The sequence below is a fragment of the Cupressus sempervirens genome, chromosome 5 (assembly GCF_028749045.1).
Source record: "Cupressus sempervirens isolate cs-2001-9-10 chromosome 5, ASM2874904v1, whole genome shotgun sequence".
Taxonomy (NCBI): domain Eukaryota; kingdom Viridiplantae; phylum Streptophyta; class Pinopsida; order Cupressales; family Cupressaceae; genus Cupressus; species Cupressus sempervirens.
The window spans coordinates 8,666,380-8,672,777 of NC_143122.1; positions in this window are offsets into that span (position 1 = coordinate 8,666,380).

The window sequence follows — 6,398 nt, forward strand, 5'->3', positions numbered from 1 at the left end:
TTTATTTCACTCATTAATGAATTTATTTATTTATTTATTCTATAACATTTATAAGTTTTTAAGTGTTCAAGTAATTGTATATTTGTTATCAACATTTGGATTTTATTTATTTATTTACAAATAGATCAATTAATTACAATATATAGTTAAAAAGTGTTGGAGGATTGGATAATATGTTCACAATAGGGTGATCAATTATTGGTACCCACTCAACTATTGGTTTGTCTCCCCTACCATAGATTGTTTTGGGGTCTCCCAAATGATTGTAATTTTATCTGGGGCAACAAAATTGGCAGGAAACAATATGGGAGAGACAACATTCATTTTATACTTGTTTGAGCCACTTCAAGGATTAATGAACCATTTGGCAGTGGGAATTAGACTAGAATAAGTATCTAAAATTTCCAAAAATATCAAATCTTCCATTTGGGTGCACCAAATCAAAATTGAGAATAGAAATATGTATTCCAATTTTGATCTAAAAGTGAGCACTTTCTATTCCACCTAAATAGGTGGAATCAAAATACCAATTCTTATTCAAATTTTGACTTTTTAATATTTGATGAAATTTTCAAATCTACCTCAACCTAAGCATCAAACTTACCATCGTCATTACAAAAATGGTGAGAATAGAAAACCAAAATGATAGGGTGGAAAATAGGTACCTACTATTGAATATATTCTCTTGCCTTGATGGGTCGAGCCTCCTGCACCTATAACGCCTAACAAGATGTGGCAGTCCTATAAGATATGTGTCAACAATTCTACAGGGAAAGGTTGCATTCCTTAGAGTCGAACGTAGGATCATGTGTTTTAAAATAAACAGGTGACTACATGCAGTTGTTCTCTTGGTGATTTTTCAGCTCACATCGTTCAGAGGAAGGAAAAAAAACCCTTCCTTTTTCCATAAATACTAATATTTCTAGTTTATGTTACATCAGGAAATGAGGTTATGTGTTCACTTGTACACCATGGTCATGAGCTGAGTGGGGGTGAGGTGTTTAGGTTTCCAATTAGTGTGATCAATGGGGAAGTCATGGGGCAGGGAAGGGGCATAAATACGATTGAGGAGGTGAGGGATGTGAAGGTACTATGCGAGTAGTGAAGTAAGGATACTAGTTTATGTCTAATATCCTCAATTTATCTAGCATTCTTAGCTTAGAAGTTCACTTTGGAATTTTTGCTAAGACTAGTGACATCATTGATCAATCAAACCGACATTGGTCCAGGCTCAATTATGGAGTAGATCCAAATTTGGGTGAGGCTAAATAACATTGTGAATAAAAAATCCAAAATTAGTTTTTTTGAACAAAACATATTTAGAACAAAAAATTCAGAATTATTTTTGTCAAACCAAATGAGTTTGGAATAAAAAATCTAGAATAACAAATTCTAGTATAACAAGTCCATAATAACAAATTTCAATGATCAATTCCTATTTTAGCAGCCAAACCAACCCTAAGAGTTTAAGTAGGGATAACTCTAAATTTAGAATCATAACTAAAATTATGACATTGAATTCCAATTCAAAATTGGGCCAAAGTTAGCATGACAAGGGAAACTTCCACTAGTAGGTTCATAATATTTATAAATTTTTCTACATAGGTCATCCTTGTTGAGGAAACAATGTATCAATTTTTAATCAGGCTCAATACGATGAATAAGGACTCAAAAAATGGGAACCAAATGGGTCGAGGTGTGTAAAAGATAACATTTAAATGAAATAATTAAAGAGGACACACCTATAAATAAGGGCATTAATTGAAGGACTCAAATGAGACTAAAAATAAAAATATTTTAAAATAGGTGTTGGATAAGAATAAATTGTACATCTCAACAAGGTTCTTAGGTATTGGAAATATTCAATATATGATAAGTTACTAAGAGGGGAGGGGAGAATCAGTAACTTTAAATCTTTATTTTCAATTTACCACACATCCATTACTGCATACATTAGTACTAAAAGATAAAACATTCATCACACAAAATAACACAATGATTTGGTGACCCAAAAACCTTCCAAATAGAAAGTAAAACTAGGGTGGGGATGATACCCACAAAACTTCAATAATGTAGCATAAAGTTGGCCTGTTAAGGCTTACATTGACCACTTCTGGTGATCTTCCTTGTTAGGAGCACAAAGGACTGCTAGGTCCACCTTGTTAGAGGATTTACAAACATACAATGAAGTATGCACTCGGTTAAGAGATTTGTACAAAGATTGTTAAGTCTACCTTGTTAGAGGATTTAGAAACTAATTCACCTGTTAAGATGAAGTAGTGGATCTACTTACAACTAATTGTTGATGAGATCCTTTATGCAATGATCACCTTATGTGATGGATATAACCTTTCTACCTTTGTAATGACCTTGATGTATTCATTAAACTACTGTTGATAATCCTTTGTAGGTACTTCGCAAAATTACTGCACATTACTAAAGCCTCAATGATGTCTCTAGCTTCATCAATGTTAATTTCATAAGGCAATGGTTTTATCCATGCCACTCTTGGTATGACTGCTTGAATGTACACTCTGTTACAGTCCACCATGAAGCATATGTCATCCTTGTAGCCTTCATTTTCTCCTTGAATGCCTAAAAATAATTATCCAACACCCTTTCAAATTTTTTGCCCATTTCTTCAATAAATTCATTTATCTAATAAAGAATAGGGGTATCTTTCCTCCATATGACTATTCCCTTAAATGGAAAGAATTTTTGAACATAAAAGAATAAATAGGTAAGCAATGAACCAAACTTGAAAGAACTATTCTTGGAAGTCTTCACACTTTCAATGTTTTTGTTCAATTTCTTCAATAACACATCTGACAGATCAAATTTGAGATTATTCTTTATAATCTCGTATGCCAAGTCAACTGCCTCACAGGGGACGTTATTTGAATGACTTGAGCTATAGATTTTATATGCAATGATATGGATGCCAAACCTAAGCTCTATGTCAATGACATTGTTTAGTTTCAAACCTCTACTATCCCACTTGGCTATAGTTTCCTTCTACAGTTCCTCCTCACCTAGGGTTTTCATTGACTTAGCTTTACTTAGTATTGGTAGACTCATAACCTTGTATATCATCTTCTTTGTAATCAGAATGGGTTGCTCCAACCATAATTGACCATTGTGGAACTAACTCAATATGTATCTTATCCATTTCACTTGGAAATTTTGAGGCATGTGAGGGATATGAGTTAATCCTTTAGCTTCCAAATGTTTATGCTTGGGTTTTAAAATTCTATCAACACACATTTTAGATAGGGCAATATCCATTTCTAATGTCCCTAATTCTTGAACAGAGCATTTAAAATGAGTTTGAATGTCATTAATTAGGAGTACCTTAGGTGAGATTTGTGATTGAGCTCCATAAGGATCAAGTGATTCAACAACAGCCAAAATAATTGTGAAGATTGGTGCTTTCCATTCAACACCCTTAACTAGCATTTCAGAACCCTTCTTTGGTTTAGTGCTACTTCCACTGGTAGATACCATCACTTCTCGGTAGACAATAAAATTCATGAAGATCTTGCTGCTAAATCCCTCGAAAACACTACAATTCTCTTTCAAATTGCTCTACTCTTTGAATGTTGTGAATGCGATAAAAAATGAAGTCAAAATTGCCCCTTTTGTTGAGAAAAATTTCATAAATACTCGGCGCCATTCTGATGTAGTGCATGACAGAATATCATCCACTAACCTAACTCGGCAAGAGTATCAAATTAGTGAATAAACCAAGTTTCGTTTACTCCCAAACTCACTCGGTAAGGTCTTCAACCAACTTTCCTCAGTGGAGTCTAATGCAACTCAGCGAAGGATAACCTTTCTGTGATTCCTATGTATCTAAAATACTAGTTGAATCATTTGCATTTCTCATATTTCTTGGAATTTCTTATGATTTTCTTACTAAGTAAAGCTCCAATACATTCTTAGGAATTTAGTTTGAGGGGATGGAGTCACCCACTTCTTGAGTGACTTCATTACCATGATTCAACCTTGTATCCTCAATAGATTTAGGAATCCATTGCTGCCTCATTTTTTTCCTTATGTTGTTAGCCCTTGCTTTCTTTTCATCTTCAACTTTGCCTATATTCATGAAGTTTTTAGCTATATGACCAAGTTCAGTGCATGTGTAACACCTTATAGTCATATCCTTCTTTCTTAGGTGATGCCTTGCACAATTTATGCCAGTGTGTCCATATTCTCCATAGTAATGACATTTGCACTAGGTATTGTAGTCCCATATGAATATTGCCTTTACAAATTGTTTAGCTAGATTGAATGATTTGGATCTACATTGAGATGCCTTATGACCATGCTTTTTGCATTTGTGACATTTACCTTCAAATTTTGGTTTCTCCTTACATTCATTGGCTTTGTGAACATGCTAATTGTAGTTGTAGCACCTCCCATTGAATTTTTCTTTTCAATTGCTCCAGCATTTATTTGATATATGACCTATTTTCCCACAATGATTACATGAGGATTTTTTATTTCTTTTTGCACCTTTCTTAGAAGATTCAGCTTGTTCTTCATTATATCCTAGTCCTGCTTTACCTTTTTGCCTATGAAGATTTTGCTCATTTTGCTGATTCAATTGATTCATGTCTTCTTGTGATTTCAACATTCTCTCATTGATTTGTTTTTCAGCATTTAGGTCATTCTTACATTTTTCAATGATTTTCTTTTCACATCTCAATTCTCTCATTATTCTTTCATTGATTTCACTTTCATAATTTAGATCACTTCTTATTCTTTCATTTTGTGCTTTGAGAATTTCAATTTCGTCATTTTCTCCAATGATTTGATCAATGAGGTCTTCATGCTGATTGGATTGATTCTATTGTTCATTGTTTCTTGCCTCCAAGTCTTCATTTGCCTTTTTCCTTTGTTCCAAAATTTCACATAGCCTGATTGATTGAATTTCTTGTTCTCTTTTGAGTTTCCTTACTTCTTCTTGTAGAGAGCCATTCTTTGCTAGGAGTTCCTTGATTGCCTCATTAGCTTCATTTGAGCTTCTTGATGGGAAAAAGTCTTCAATCTTTTCTTCAATATACTAATGGTCATCCATTTGTCTTGCAAGTTCCTTCCTTCTTTTCAGGGATTGGGAAAGATGCTCCTTTGCTTCTTTGAGTTGAGCTATGGCCATCTCCAAATCTAGCTTTTCATTTTCAATTACCTTGTCAAGTCTGAATATCTCCATTTATCCTTAGATCTTTGCTCAAGTTATCAAACTTTTATCTTGAGAACCACAAAGCTCTAATAACAATTGTTGGAAATATTCAATATATGATAAGTTACTGAGAGGCGAGGGGTGAATAAATAACTTTAAATCTTTATTTTCAATTTACCACACATCCATTACTGCATACATAGTACTGAAAGATAAAACATTCATAACACAAAATAACACAATGATTTCGTGACCCAGAAACCTTCCAAATAGAAAGTGAAACTGGGGTGGGGATGACACCCACAAAACTTCAATACTGCAGCATAAAGTTGGCCTGTTAAGGCTTACATTGACCACTTCTGGTGATCTGCCCTGTTAGGAGCATAAAGGACTGCTAGGTCCACCTTGTTAGAGGATTTACAAACATACAATGAAGTATGCACTCGGTTAAGAGATTTGTACAAAGATTGTTAAGTCTACCTTGTTAAAGGATTTAGAAATTGATTCACCTATTAAGATGAAGTAGTTGATCTACTTAAAACTGATTGCTGATAAGATCATGTATGCACTGATCACCTTATGTGATGGATATAACCTTTCTGCCTCTGTAATGACCTTGTTGTATTCCTTGAACTACTGTTGATAATCATTTGTAGGTACTTTGCATAATTACTTCACATTACTTTTCTATATCCTTTTGTTTTACACATATGATATCTTAAAATACACCTTACATATATACCTTTCAAATTTACAAAACTCCAAGGTCGGCCAAAATACAAGTGAAAAAATACATTACAAAGTCGGCCCAATAGTAAATAACTCAGGTTCATTAAACTGACTTAGTGACCTTCTGACACACGATGTCCACTGCATTACTTGGCATCATCATGCACTCGGTAGAAGTGAAGGCTCGGTCCATACTAATAACTCAATGTAGTTCTAAAATTGGTGACCACTAGTGACTCGGTAGATGTAGTGTCACTCGGTAGATACTACACACTGAGTTTACCTTGCTTCACTCGATAAAGACTATTTCTTCCAATGCTCAATTTACACAGAATCTTCATGACACAAGCTTACTACTTGGTAGACACTGTGAAGTTTGGTAGACACTATTGATCTTCACATTGCCTAAATTCACTTGGTAGCCATTGTATGTTTGGTGTAAACTGTTGAACTCTTCAAAGCTTGGTTAACACTGGAATGCTTGGTG